Source organism: Aythya marila (genome assembly GCF_965140915.1).
Source record: "Aythya marila genome assembly, contig: HAP1_HAP1_SCAFFOLD_639, whole genome shotgun sequence".
Taxonomy (NCBI): domain Eukaryota; kingdom Metazoa; phylum Chordata; class Aves; order Anseriformes; family Anatidae; genus Aythya; species Aythya marila.
The window spans coordinates 9,067-24,707 of NW_028136725.1; the positions used below are offsets into that span (position 1 = coordinate 9,067).

Below are 15,641 nucleotides of genomic sequence, written 5' to 3' on the forward strand. Positions count from 1 at the left end.
GTACAGCTGCTCCTTGCTGGCCCAAACTATTTGAAGAGTCTTCAGACTTCAGGGACCTGTTTTACGACAGCCTCAAGATCAAATTCATCTGTTCCTGAAGGCGCTGATCGTCCTGCTGTTTCTGTAGCTGTCAAAGAACAATCCTGAACTGAGGCACTCGTCTGATCAAACAGTGCTTCGGCACAGATTTGTCTTTAGCTTGACACATCAAGGTGAAGAGGAATCGATTCTTGCAAGCAACCTCTCAAGCAGGGATCTAATAAGGTGACCAAAACGACAGATCTGTTGTGCAGATCTGAGCACGTCACTCTGCAGGGAATCACTTTCAAGCCTAAGATGTTTCACCCATCTCCCTGCCCCAGAGTGACACAAGGAAAGCTCTTAAGCAATTGCTAGCCTCTTCTCAGTGCTCACGAGTCCCAAATCACTAATTTTACAATATATAAACCATGGCAGCTGGCACCTAGTTGGCACACGGTGACACTGCACACGTTGGCAGTGCTGTCAGGAGCTGGAAAGTCAGGGGTGAGGGGGTTAAGGGAAAACCACACATCAGTTTAGCAACTTGGCTCCCGTAGGATACTTCCCACGGCAGGAGTTTTAGCAAAGTCCCTCCCTCAGAGGGACCTGCTGGCTAATTAAAACGGGACTTCTGCTGGAGCAGAAGGCAGCAGGGTATCAGGAGATATCCAGTGGGCATCACCGTCAGTCTGTGGCAGTTTGGGGTCCAGGTATCAGTGGTTATGTGTGGTTTTCTCTGCTTCACTTTCTCCAAAGCTGTGAAAAAATATTTCTTTTACAGCACTGTACAGTCACACGTTACGGATGGAACCAGCTGCATCAACTTCCAGTACGACGGTGTTGGAAAAAGGTGCCTTTGGTGGTCAGGAGCACAACAGCTCTGGTGAGGATTTATTTAAGTGTGTTCTTACATCTGAGTTTCCTCATAGCAGTATGTAGCTGAGGGGGCCCAGGTTTCCCAGGTAAGATTGATGTTTTTTCTCCTACCAAGCACCAGCTCAGTATACAAAGCTCTGTTAATAACACCCAAGCGTGTAGATGTTAAACTGAAACTGCTTTTAAACCTATTTGTTGTTACGAAAATAGCTTAATACACCATCTTCACAGGGTAAAAATTCACATGGAAGGACAAAAAAACCCAGAAGCGCTTCCTGAGCTTCAGTTTACCAACAGCACCATCGGATTTAGATCCTGGCCTGGCAGCCAGGATGCAGGGTCTGTAAGCATTGCTGCGATGTGCAAGTGCCAAGGCAGGTTTCTGGCCTGCCCTGAATAAAATACCTTTTTTTTTTTTAATACAAACAGCGTGCCAGGTACGCTGTAATGCCAATGTGCCAGCTCAATAGAGGATGTCAAACAACAGAGGCGTTTATCCTAATTTCTGGCATGAAAACACTTTTAACAGCATTCTTTTCATGAAGAAACCCCTCTCTATCTTCTCCAATGCTCCAGGATCTGCTGCAGCTGCAGCAGCCGCGCTGGTACAACCCACATCTTTGCCAAATCTTTTCAGTAATTGTGCTTTACCTCGGCAATGTTGAGGTCACTCCTCTTCCTCCTCCAGCTGAGCAAGCAGCTCGCTGGCTCTGCCACACCGCAGGTGCGGAAGCGAAAGCTGGGAACACAGGAGTCAAACTCTCAGTGCTCACGAAGCCACCAGGGCAGAGGGCTGACACAGAGGCACCCCGGATCCGCTCTCCCTCCCCGCTGCGAGGCTCGCAGCAGCCCCAACCCGAAGCGCACACAATGCTTCGCATGGTGATGTCACCGCTGATTCTGAGTCCCCACGTGAGGATCTGCTTCACCACTCTCAACGTTGGTGTTGGTTTTTGATTTTTGTTTTTTTCTTTTAAACATTCTCAGCTTATGGGAAACCATCAGGTAAACCACAGATCGCTAGGGAAGAAGGCCCACACGAGGGAAGTTCGTGCTTTTCTTCCAGGCAGTGGCACGTGCTTTAACACGCCGCGTTCGACAAAGCAGCTCTCCCCGTTTTGCTCAGTGGCAACAGGCACGACTGCAACGCACACAGGTGTAGGCAGCACCTGCAGGTCCCAAACCCTTAACCCGTTTTTAGAGAGCACCAATTTTTTAAGTAGTGCTTTTCCCTTAATCCATGACCCCTTCTTTCCTTTATTTCTATCGGGTGGCTCTCCTCCATTTTCCTCCTCAGTGTCTGAGCAGACACTGGGAATCGTTTCCGGAGGAAGGGCACGGCTGAAGCTCCTCCATCTACTCTCCGAGAAAAGAGAGTATGTTAAAGAATACATCTTTCCTTTCTTTTCCCTTTTTTAAATACAATTTCTGAAATCAACGCTGCGGCCTGGCAGCAAATACCTACGGGACTAAAGATGATTCCTCATCCTCACTGTAACGTTGTAGTTAACCTCCCAACGAACCCATCTCCCCAGGAAGCAGCCATTTGAGATGGGAAGGGGCAGAGCAAGAGGAAGCTCTCCTTAGCCTAGCTCTTCCCCCAACACCACCTCGCCACCCAGCACCAAATTCAATTCACCTGCTCCGCCCGATCACTCGAACGGGCGTCCGACGCTGGCACACGCCGCAGCGGTGGTTCTGACGTGCCTTAAATCACCTCTCCGCAGAATATCTTGGGTCTGTACGCTCAAATAACGCAGTATTTGAGAAATAACGCCCAGAGCTCACACTCTGAGTGCAGCCCAACAGCACCGAAGCACTGGTAGGCTAAACATTCCAAACCTGGCAACAAGGCTGACCCAAGCAACAGCACGGAACCCTTCTGCACCTTCAGCGTGGACATCAGCGTAAGGAAACACAGACCTCCTCGATCCAAATTTTAAGCGAGAAACGCAAAAGGTCACCCAACCGGCTTGTTTTCAGCAAGCTAAAGGAGAAATTAAGGCGACAACCGGGTGCATCCAGAGTTAGTCAGATCCTGAAGGCAGTTCCTTGGGGGAACGGAGGAGCAACGCGCCAGATGAGGGCTTCCTTAGGGAGAGGACAGGGACGGGGCAGGGTGGTGGGACAGAAGGCCAGAGGTTCGGATGGACGGACAGACAGCCGGACAGAGGGCCCAGCAAGGCCTGACAAAGGGCTCAGGAGCGGGAGGGAAGGGCAGGGCGAGGGGAAAGGCAGAGAAGTACAAATCTTTTTTTCCTTGTGATAACTTTTCTTGACCAAAAAACACGATTGTGAATGAGGCAAAATGAAAGATGTAACATGGGGACGTGCGGATACTCACGATGATGCAGCCTTCTATCCGCATGTTCACCTGCTCATAGAGCCACACCTGGATCCTCGACCTCTGCAGAACGAAGGAGGAGAGTAAGTCGGGACACAAACACTGAGCACTTTTGTTCTCTCATGTGTTCAGAAATACCTGCTAGCCACAGCCACGACAGCTCCCAAACGCTCCGAGGAGCAACTCTCAGGAGCAGTTCCAATGAGCAATCTGACATGTGAGCGTTATACCATCGGGTGAATACTACACGTTTGGTGAAGAACACGTTTCCAGTCACAAGGGAACACCCCTGCACGCCCGGCTACACAAGGGGGAAACGCCGGGCTCCTTGTGCCCACCAGCACGCCGCACAGCTCTCCATCCCCGACAAACCCGTCCCGGGACACGGCCAGGAGCTGAAAACTCACTGAGGGGAATCCCCAGACCCTCCCCACTCCCCCCACACCCCCCAAATCCCCATCTCCGCCCCCTCCCCGCGGTACTCACGTTCTGCAGGTAGCGGAAGATGAGGTTCTGGGGCGCTGTGTTAAGGGCTCAGCACGGGGACGGCAGTTCCGGGCTCGGGACAAGGCCCCAAACCCCACAGCGAGGCCTCAGGGCCCCGCGACAAGGCCTCAAGGCCCGGGCCGAGCCCCCTGAGGTCCGAGCTGCCCCCCACCCACCTCCCCGGCACCCCCCAGCCGCAGGAAGGATACGATGGGCTGCACCATCACCTTCTGCACCTTCTGGCCCTGCCCGCGGTATGCCATGGCTGCCGCCGCCTCGCCGCTCCCGCTCCCAGCACCGCAGGCAGAAGAGGCGAAGGCTGATGGTAGAACAGGGCTTGGGGTGAAGGGAAAGCGAAGGCAGGTGGGTGCAGTCTCTGAGCTCTCCTCCTCCTGATTTTGCTTTTTCTCCCCCATTTCTGAGCCGGCAGAAGTCCCCGTGAAGTCCTTCGGCACAATGAAGGCCTACGTGAGCTCCAGCAGCAGTTTCATCGGCGGAGGTATTCCCTGGTGGGGCCGGGGCGTCACAGCACACACACACACACACAGAGACGCGTGGTTTTGTCCAAGCATTAAGTATTTACAACAAATTCGACAAGCGCTTTTCCTCTGCCAGCAGCAAATGCCTGAGGGCCCCCACAGCTTCACAAATCATATCGGGAAGAGCCTACCATGCCGCGAAAAGTTCAGAAAATAATTCAAAATTGACCTGCTAGGGGAAAAAAAATGATGGCTGGTGGCAGGGTACACAATACACCCGAATCTCAGCTCTGTCCTCCGCAGGGTCAGTGCCCACGCCCAAGCGCGATGCTGATGGCACCCGAACATTTGCTGTAGCAGGCAGCAGAGCCAGCAGCTCAGGGGAGCAAGTTTTAAAACCAAGAGGCACTTAAACAACCCTTCATCGACCCCGTGACTGCGGCAGAGTCCCGACTGCTCGCCCCGGAGTCCTCACACCAGCAAAAAGCACCAACCAAAGCCTGGGGGAACTTTGGTATAGCACAAGAGAAGGGAGTGGGGGTAGCGGAGCCGCATGGCAGAGCTGCTGCTTTTCACCATTTGATCCCCCCTGATAACTGAAAGGAAGGCTGGGTGGGCTGACCCCCACCCCCATTCCTGGCAGCAAGTTTGGTCCACAACACACTGGAATAACGATTCTGCTCCCTCCCACCCCTACAGCTTCATCATCTGACACGGGTACAGTCAAAACAATGGCATACACGAGTAAATGTCAAGAGTTGACATAGTAACTCCAGGATTTGGCTATCAACTGTCCGAGAAATCAGAACACCGAAGCTTCACAATGTGCCCAACATCGAGTTGTGCCAAGGGCGGAGGAAGGAAGAAGCTTTACATTTAAGCCTTCAGAGCATCGCTCCATCAGAAGATCGATTTGCAGCCACCATGGCGCGCCAATGGAGATCCTTCTGTGCCAAAAGAAGTGCTTTGTCCTCTTGATATCGAAGGTAACCACCTATAGTTACAGAACGGATGCACAAGACCTTAACTCTGACCAGCAGGGAAATTTAGGACAACTGAGCGCAGATCCTGCCAATTTCTACCACTTCAGACTGTGCTTTAAGTCTCATTGCAAAGCCTCTGTTAGAAAAAGGATCACCTCGGGGTATCCAACAAGAAGAACAGTTTTAATTTTTTATTTTTTTTTTTAATTATACCCTAGGACTACGCAGTTCAACTGTCAATCATCTCGGAGAGTTCAAGGAGGAGGTCATCCTCGTCCTTCCCTGGGTCTAAGTCGATTTCGGCTTCCAGCCTGCCTCCTGAGATTTCCCAAAGTAGCTTCTCAAAATCTTCATCCGCAGATAAGGGCGCTTTCCCTGTGGAACTCAGCCGGCGTGTCCGTTCCTCTTCTGGCTGGGAAGAAGCTGAGGTCGAGGTCTCGAGATCCATCTCCATCTGCTCCTCAAATCTTTCCGGGCTTCCAAGACGCACTTCAGGTCTTGGGAGAGCAAGAAAGAACAATCAGGATATGCCATTTCTTAACGGGAAATCCCTTTCCTGCAAACCGGCTCTTAAAACTGTAGGCAAGCCCTCCTACGCTTCAGTCTTACACAGGGATTGTTATCAATCAACCCAGGGCTACATTTAGAGCCCGATGTGTTACCAGGTACATTTTTCAGTCTGGGGGTTTATCTGTGAAGCCAGGGCACCTGGAGTTGAGGTGGCATTCTTGAGGACCAAAAGGCAGAGGACACTACTCATCATCTATCACCTCACGAGGAAGTAGAACTTCACCTCATCCTCGTTCAGGTATTCAGACAACCCAAGAAGTCACCGGAAAGCTGTGCTGACTTGCAGCATTTCAAGAAAGCCTAATTAAGCAATCCTGCTAGCTGCTAGAAAGTGGTTTCAGGTGACTTATTCCTTTGATGGATTTTGGCTTCAATTATCTCAGAACCCTCATTTTTTCCCACATGTGACAGAACTTATGTTTCCCTGGGGATATACACTGATTAAGAAAAAGAACAAGTTGGGGTTGTCACCTGTTTTGGGGATTTTCTTCAAGTCTGATGGCTGGGACGTGCTCCGGCACGTCTGAAACACCCTAGAAAGCAGCAAAACAGTATTTATGACACATGGGTAAAAGATTCCTTAATAGCTTTTTCCTCCACACTGCTTCTCCTCTGGCATTGCGGAGCCGTGGCCAAAATACAAAACCAAGGTGCTCCTGAAGAAAGTTCACATTCACCTGGAGGTTACTCATGATCTGGTGTCTTTTAAGAACATGGCATTAATGGACAAAATCCCCCACACCAGAGAAATCACAGCATCAGAGTACCGGTTAAAGAGTGCCATTCATCTCATAAATACAGAAGGGTTCTACAAGCATCCTGGAGACAGCTACTGGATTTCAAAGGAAACAGAAGGCCTGCAGAACGTTTGAGTTTTCCACCTTTTCAAATAGAGGAGGGTAGAAATTTAACAAGGGATCCATCGCTGCATTAGCCCCTGGCCTTACCATGGCTGCTTTTCTGGCTGGAGGTCCCATCATGTCAGCATCAAAGGCAGTCTGTAGTTCCACAGCTGCTATGGCAGAGGGATAACTCCCAGGTGCCTTACGTTTCAGTGCCTTCTTCTTGGGGAAAGTGACTTTCCCACGCGAAGGCTTCGCAGATGTCATAAAGTTGGCTAGAGTAAAAGGAAGAGAGAACTGATACAGTCTTGCTCTGCCTCAGGAAAAATCCAGGTTCTCTTAATCATTTCCACAGTCCTTCTACACAGTTAAATGCATTTGGCCAGCACAATTACACCGCCATTGCCTGGATTCTCAGGAATCTTTTCCACATAGTAAACTCTGTCTACCAACAAGCCATACAAAGGAACAAAGAAACCGAAGAGCTACAGGAAATAATAATCCAGGACAAGGGAAACCTCAGACACATAGCAATCCTAAGTGCAAGCTAGGTTCACAAATATAGACAGCTTTTATATTTAAAGTCCTGCTCCCACTAGGAAAGGAAAAAGCAGCAGTTATAGTAGGACAAGAGTGTATGCAACTGTTGTACCAGCTTCCTCTCCCTTGCAGTGATGTCCCACAGTTAAGTTGTTCTACAAAGTCCACGTTTGTAGTGTCATTTTCTAGTCTCCCGTTCCTTACCTAACATCTGGCTGGCAGGAAAAGAAACAAACTAAGAAAAAGAAAGTACACCCTTCGCTTCGTAGCACTGCGTGGCAAAATGCACCCAGCCAGAGTTACAGCATGAGAATTGTCATCTTCTGTCTGTATTTCAGAAGACAACCTAAGTAACTCTTAACCTTCAACACTTACTTTTAGCTTCCTGGCCCTGAAATTGAGCTGCCACTTTCCCTGCTGGTTCAGTATTAAAGAAGCCAGCAGTAGATTTGACAGCAGCTTCCTCCTGCCGAAGCTTCTCTTGTTGTTCTCTCTGTTGCCACTTCTCCCACCGTCTCTCTTCAAAGCTCTTCTCTGGACATTTACGAGTTCCACTCTGCTGAGTGGGCTAGAAGGAAAGAAAAGTAGTGCATGAATAGGACAAAAAAAATAAATAAAATCCGTGGAGATTTCGTTAAGAAAATCTGATCAGCAATCCCTCCAAAATGGTCTTGATGTGGAACAGCATATTAATCTCGTTCAGGTTACTGTTGTTTTTTTGTTTGTTTGTTTGTTTGTTTGTTTTTTCCATAAAATTCTGCCTGTAACAAGAGCCATGCTTTACTATGGACGCAGTCTCACATATCTGCAATATCCACTATGGCAAGCTTCTTTAAACAGCTAGGGTGTTCTGCTGTACATCTATTTATCACATTCTTTTTAAGCAGCAGAAAGTCATACAAGTTCCCCTATACAGTATCCACTGACAGATTGATTTCCTTGAACACAGAACTCTGGCCTTCTGTATTAAATCCTTCATGTCTGACAGATCAAGTCAGTAAGAACAAAAAGAATTCCCTCCACGTTAACTGTGTAGATTTCAGCTGGTGCTAACAGGGTTTCTTTGTTGCTGTGGTATAAACAGACTGATTCCAAGTTTGAGGATTACAGAGTTGTCTGGAAATGCTGCTGGCGATAGGATTTAGACTGCACTGCAGCTCCTACCAGCTGCTGAAGGGTAAGAACACACTCAAGAGGGTGGCACACGGTGAGTAACAAAACTTGTCAGAATTATCAGAAATTGTACGAATGTATGTGTGTCTTCACAGAGGACTCACCTGTACATCAGGTCCAGAGGAAAGTTTAGGAAAAGGCCGGTTCAATTCCACTGCCTTCTTTTCTTCTTTTTCAGGTGCTTTAAAAAAAGACAAAAAAAAGTGTTGTCAACGGCAGAAATAAAGAAAGCTGGGTACTTGTTTCCTTTGTGCATTTATTTCCTTGTGTCCCATGAGAGAGAGAGAGAGAAAGGCTACAATGTGCAAGCCATTCAGCATTTATCCATGAAGCAGATCCTGAGCAAACTGAACTTGCTCAATATGGGAAGCACCTCACTGGGGCAGGCATTAAAGCATCTTATTACCTGTTAGTTTTGTGCTCCATAAAGATTTCTGCTCTGCTGGGGCAGGTCCGGGTTGTGCTGAGGGAGCTGGCACATCTCCTTCACTCTGCTGCATCCGCAGAGCTTTCTCACGCTTTATTTCTTCCAAGGTTTTAACACTCACTTCTCCTTCTGGCTTGACTTTTCCTACCGGCTCCTTCGCCTGCCCTTTGCTGGGCCCGGACAGAGCGAGCTGCTTCTTGGACTCACCCTGAATTTTGCTCTTGCTATGGCATTCTCCTGCTTTTTTCTTCTCTTCTACCAAGCGATTATTCTTTTTTTCAGACAAGGCTTCAGAGAAAGTTTGGATGCGACCTGCACGAGCAGCTCTTGCCCCTGCACTGGAATCTTCAGTTTTACCATGCCCTTCAGCCTCGGCTTTGGCTTGAGTTTCGTGTCTCTCAAGAGCTTTCTCACGACGGATTTCCTCCAGTGTTTTCACATGGATCTCTCCCATCGGCTTGGCAGCCTTCCCTGTCATCATCAAGAAATGAGGAGAAGCACCAACATTTAAAGAGAGTCCAGCAATATTTTAAGTCTCCAAAATTTCTCAGAGCACTAAGGAAAACTCATCTTGAGCGTTCCCAATAATGCATCTTAGAACAATATCCTTAGAACAACATTCTCCTCCTCCTCTGAGCCACTTGTATTTTGAAGACCAGCCCTATCCAGAGAGAACTGCTACACAGAAATGCTGCTTTACTTTATTACTTTTTCAGACTGCATTTCAAATTCCTGCTCCTGGCAGTGGTTCTATTCTAATTGTACGTAACGGTTCACAGAAGCAGCTAAAAACCTCGACAAGGCACAAGTAGAAAATAAACACACACCTAGAGCCAGAGTTCTGATAGTGGCTGTCAGAAGAGCTTCAGCACTCAAGCAAGAGGCGTCAGTTCTTTGTTTTCGTTTAAATTAGTTTGTAGGGATGTATGAAAGCAGTCCAAGTTCGTGGAAAGGAAGGAGGAGAAAGCATATTTAATATCTAGCTGTTACCTCTCTCAGTACTGGTCTGTTTAGGAGGTAATCCCAGCCTGTCCTTCAGAGACTTGGGAACTCGAACTGCAAAACAGAAAAAGAACGAATTAGGGAGGCTGCATAATGTCAACTTCAGGTTCACATTTCAAAACAAGACAGGAAAGGTAACTTTGAATCCCAGTGATTACGACCTCAGCCAACATGCAAAAAGAAACATCACTGGAAAAGGACAAACAGAAAGACTAAATATGAAACCCAGGAATCCAATCCAGATGCCCGTTTAGTACCTGTCTCTCTCTTGGGTGCTTTGTCAGCATTTCCCGGAGCCTCTACCTTCTTCCCCAGCCTTTCAGCAAGGCTGCGCTTCACTGGAAGGCTGCCTACATCATCTTCAGAGAAAACAAGGAATATTGTAAGAACTTTTCTTTGCAGGAAGGTTTGAGAACAGTCAACAATAAGCTTATCTTTTTCAAGCATATTTTCATAGAATTGCCTTTCAGCTGCTAAATGATTTTTTTTTTTTTTTTTTTGCCATTTCTGCAGTCAACACAGATCTCCACTGCAATGTATTTTCCTTTCATACATCACAAATACTCTTTAATGCAGTCATATATAGAAGGCAGCACCTACGTAACAGCTCATAAAAAGTTCTCACCCGCGGAGGCTTTCCGTTTTCCTTGTCTATCAGCAAGATCTACTCGAACCACAGGTTCCTCCCCTAAAACAAAAGGGAATTTTTTTTTCTATTTCACAGAAACCAGTAGCCAACAGAAATATTATCCTGTTAGCCCATGTCCAAAAAACCCTAGTCAGACACTGTTTTGACAGCTAAACCACATAAACTCATATTTTAACTATAATTAACATGGAAAAAAAATATTAATAGTCTCAGTGCTTGCTTCAAATTCCAGCTGAGATAGTAGAGAGTGAATCTGAGTCTGCTTGACACCTATACTTTGTGCAGAACAAAGCTGCATAAGCAAGCAGAATATTCTTAGGTGCAAATGCTGAGAAATATTCCTTTCTAAGGTGAATGTCTACGAGTAAAAGTACTTCCACACTTTTTTCCCTTTAAAAGGCATTTGCACAGCTCTAAACAATTTATACACAAACTCCTGTCATACTGTGTCCACACCTGCCACTGTACGCCTCTTTAATGCTTCAGAAATTGCTTCTTATATAGCACTGGCTTCTACAGCTCGCTCTTCTCGTTACTCTTCTCTTTTTCAGTTACCCCCCTATTGGCATACTGACACTTTTTTTTTTCTCCTGCCACTGCACTTAACCTGAGCACCAAATCTTTCCAGTACAACCAGGGACTTTAAGCATAAAAGCACGTTTTGAACAGAAGGCAGCACCAGAAGGCTAACATGGGTGAATTGTTTTAAGTATTGCTTAACCCTCCAGTTTAGGAGTAATGAAATCAAAACAAAAGCATTCATTATTACCTTTCTTGGAAGACACTGTCACAGTTCTCACCACTGTCCGGACGTTTTCCTCTTCTGGAGCAGGAAAAATCATAGAATCAACGGGACGAAGAGAAGATCTTGAAGAACCTTCTGTTCAGAGCAACCAAAACGTAAGGAAGTTCACCCAACATAAAAAACTATCACAAAGAACAAAAAACTTTAAATGATTTGTTACTGTCAAAAATACAGCAAGCAGAGCATGTAAAGAAGAGAGGTGACTAATTTGCCTCTGGTTGCCCTTTGGACTCCCATTTAGAATACCAGCTGGCTGAGAATCAGGTTGCTTTATGCCCCCAGCTAAAAATGGAAGTCTGTCCCTCAAGCAGCTCCCAGTCACCATCACCTGCCGTGAACAGGATAAGAAAGTAGGGAATATTAACTCACCACCGTGTCTCTTATTTTTTTCCTTCATCTTCTGCCATTTGATTTCCTCAAGTGTTTTTATTCCAAAATTCAGATTGCCCTCTCAAAACAGGAAACAGTTCATGAGACAGGCTTAGAGGCACTCACTGAGGACCACAGGTCCTCAGGCTTCTTAGCGCTCAGGAACTTTCTGAAGTATTTCGAATAAAGCCTGTCAACACTCCTCACAAGTGAAAGAGCCATAGAACCAATGGCATTTTGCCCCTCCTTTCATCCTTCAGGGTTCAAAATGTAGTTTTAATTTTAATCCATTTACACGATATTAGATCCATATTTTAATCCATTTACACGATATTAGATCCCTCTATCGTTAGATATGGCTTATCAACAGTGGTTGCAAGGCTGCACGTGCAGCCATTTAAACTCCATGCTGTGGCCCTGTTTTGTTCTCCAAAAGTAAAGAAAAGGAGTTCACCTTTCTGACCCAATGGGCACATGATGGTATTAATGGCAGAAATGAGATCATGGAAATAACCGACTCCATTCAGCACCCCTACATTTTGTTGTGTTTTTACACCACGCTGCTTTTGACTTAACTGTCAAGTTCTTCTGATTTATCCTACTAAGGTGCTGGCATACCTTGTTTAGTAGTAATAGAACTGCCTTTCCGAGTGGAAATCACCCGTAATCCATTTTTGCCTTCTGCAGCTGGATGCTGGACGGGAGTTTTAGTTTCTTCTCCTTCCTCAGAAAGTTGGTCTGAAGGGGAAAAATCGATTCAGTTATGCATAGACCAGGTTGGTCATGATTACGTAGCTCATGCAGTGACACTTCAGCCCATGGTTCATATAAAAAACTTTGTTGCTGTTTTGTTTTTTTTTTTTTTTGTTTGTTTGTTTGTTTGTTTGTTTTTAAACAGCTACACTGACCTGATGAACTCCTAAGTAGAATACACTAGGACAAAACATCTAGGACTCTAGATTCTCTTTGCAGCTTTAACTACTACACAACACATTGCTCTTCAGACAGAAAAAAGAAATTTCCTTCCTAGTTTCACATAGAACTTTACACAAAAGACCAGCTAAAGCCAGGAGTGGTTCTAAGCTTTCCTCCAACGTTTCAGCTTCTGTCCACTGACTGCCAGACAAAGCCACCAGTGACCTGGCCAGACTGCCTGCCCTATCGCTAGTCAGACCTCAGGTCATCTGTGATTTATACATTCATTTACAGCAAAGATTCCTTCCAAGAACCAAAGATTTAACACATTCATTTACAGCACAAATTCCTTCAAGAACCAAAGATTTAACACATTCATTTACAGCACAAATTCCTTCAAGAACCAAAGATTTAACACATTCATTTACAGCACAAATTCCTTCAAGAACCAAAGATTTACACATTCATTTACAGCACAAATTCCTTCCAAGAACCAAAACATGCTCACCATCATCATCTTCATCATCATCTGCAGCATTGATTACAACTGGAGGGTGTGTAGGGCTTGGGACATTTTCAGAGTTTTCCACTTTCGTCACCCCCTTAGCTGTGGAGAGGGATTTGACTGGACAGAAAGTTTGTTTTGCTGCAGTGACATCTGAGCCACTTTCAGATCATCGTCCGCGGACTCAGGCGGACTTGGCAGTGTAGCTAGAGGAAGAGGAGGATCATCGGTAATATGGCAGTTTAAAACTTTGACCACAATGCAAAGAGATGGTAGCAAAGGCAGATAACCCGCACAGACAACGAATTCAGCATCTCCTTTTGCCCATCCCATCACTGCTTACACCGTGAACAATGATTTCCCTTCCAACAACAACACATCTCCCTACCACCCAGCAAAAGAGGAAACAACAGGAAGCAAACTGCAAGGCAAACATCACACAAAGCAAAGAGAAGCTGAGCACGAAAGCAGAAAACAAACACCAGCAGTACACTCGGTGCAGTACACCTATGACTGCAGACCTTTTCCTGCCCTCACAAATGAACAGTTACCTGACGCCCCCTACAGGATTGGCACCCACTAAGTAATACTCAAAATTAATTCTTCAGCGCTTAAAGAAAAAGGACCTAAACTCACTCTTGCTTGGTGGTAAGAATTGTCCATCGATGTAACGTCCCTTTGCATGATGAAAAGCACAGTTGGCTTTCTGACAGCCTCCCGGCTGGTTCTCCCAGTAGCAAGGAATCTCACTGCGCTTTTTCTGAAGACAGAAAGAAAGAAAAGCTCGTGATAACATGCACCTGAGGCTTGCAAAGAGATGCACAGCTCCAGATCGTGACAGCTGCCACAACACAGTGCTGAAACAGCATTCCAAAGGTCAGTTTCTCAGTTAAGTGTAGTATTTCTGGGCATATTCACAAAGTTTGCATAAGCTGTAACCACTATGCACATTTAGTTTGGTCATCACTCAGTTTGAGAAGACAGGCACTCTCAGACATCAGTTGAGGGTGGCTTAAACTAATACACCTAGGATTATACTAGGATTATTCAGAGGGAAAAAGAACATCTGAAATTGCCTAGGTTAACCCTGTCTAGAACTACTTCTTGGAGACTTAGTTCTGCTGCACCTTTAACTTTCCCCACTTCCTACCCCAGGCAGCTACAACAGCGTTATCTGAAGGACTGTGGGTCAGAAGACACCTGATAGTTCATTATCAAGCCTGCTCCCATGAGGATAGAACAGCCTGTTTATTACCCCCCTGCTCCAGCAGGTTTTAGCAGTCTATTTAACAGCTATTCTGCATCTCTTGAGAAAACTGTCAGCATCTAATAAAAAAAAATAAACAAATATCTTGCTAAGACATACCTAAGGCATTGATTTTATTTCCCTCTGCTTCCTCCCACCCCCTCTCTTGGTAACAAAAACCAGTATGATTTTGAAGCAAACAAATCTATCCTGCAAAAGCACAATCAGTACACCTACGGCACTGAAAAATGCTTTTGTGGATTTATTTTGAGAACACATTGTTAGGCACTCACGTCAATTTCCATGTGTCTGAATCGGCAGACATTCCTGAAACAACGACCCTCCTGCCACAGCTTGCAGACCGTCTCATTGCCCAGAGCAGCTTCGCAGTGGCGGTAGGCACATTTGTCTCCCTGGAACCAAAAGGAAACCAACAAGGAAAATAGAGTACAGCCTCAAAAATGGCCATGCTGCTGCCTAATGGTGCTACAACTGAATTCACAATCTATCTGGTTCTCAAGTTAACCAAAGACCAGTGTGCTTCCTCCTCCTAATCTACTCCTTCCTGAAAAAAGGGGAAAAAAAAGCAAAGCAAAGGAAAGCCAGCCATACCTTGCTACAGGTAGAATAGAAATAGAAGTAGCAATCGTCCCCTTGTTTAGACATGCCGACGAGTTCTGCTAACAAGCTCGGGTTCTCTCCACAGGGACTTCCTCTGCTCTTGGAGAGAGCTGTCTTCACCCTTGCTTGGGCTGAAAGTCTTCTACTGGCTTGTGATCAGTGAAATCTTCTTTTTAAAAGTAACCCGAAAGAAAGTAACAAGTGAAAAATAATGAGGAACGAACATTTTTCCAGCTTTCTTCAGTTAATCAAATCAAGTTATCAGTCTCTCAAAGAGAGCAAAGCCTTGAAATCAGCTGTTACATGAACTAACTAAATATTAAAGTTCTGTAAAGCTGCCAGGAGCTTTGTCAGCAAGCGTTCTCTTCCACATCCTCAATAATATGACTTGGAGCACATCTGGAAGCCTGAAAACGGAGTCACTCCTTAAAAAACCACCTGATGATACATGCAAGTCAATAATCAACTATGGCTACAAATAACTTCTCTAGAACACAGTTAGGACGCATTAAACAGCACGTTCCAGGCCCTGTGGGTCTTTGATTTCACCTACCTGGACAACCTCAGCAAAGTTATCGATCTTCAAAGGCTTCCAGTTAACTGCTCCTGTAGGCCGAACCAAGACTGAATCCATGAATTAATAATAAAGGGGTAGGAAGAATTTTCCTCCTCACTTTGCCAAGGGAACCTCTCATCCACAATTCAAACATAGGATGCGCTTTTAAACAGCTTATAACTAAGAGAGGAAGCAAGTCCATTTGAATGCTCTCTCAGACTGGATGCAGCCA

General features: G+C 46.0%; 1 pseudogene across 1 annotated transcript; it reads right to left on the reverse strand.

The window, feature by feature from the left end:
• Positions 1-8,418: 8,418 nt before the first annotated feature.
• LOC309891495 (zinc finger CCCH domain-containing protein 11A-like) lies at positions 8,419-14,898 on the reverse strand (annotated as a pseudogene). Its single transcript has 9 exons — positions 14,845-14,898; positions 14,526-14,645; positions 13,623-13,746; positions 12,990-13,192; positions 12,185-12,304; positions 11,589-11,647; positions 9,732-9,786; positions 8,721-9,212; positions 8,419-8,495 (listed from the first exon to the last, which is right to left on the reverse strand). The product of its transcript is annotated as a zinc finger CCCH domain-containing protein 11A-like (transcript).
• Between the last annotated feature and the right edge of the window lie 743 nt (positions 14,899-15,641).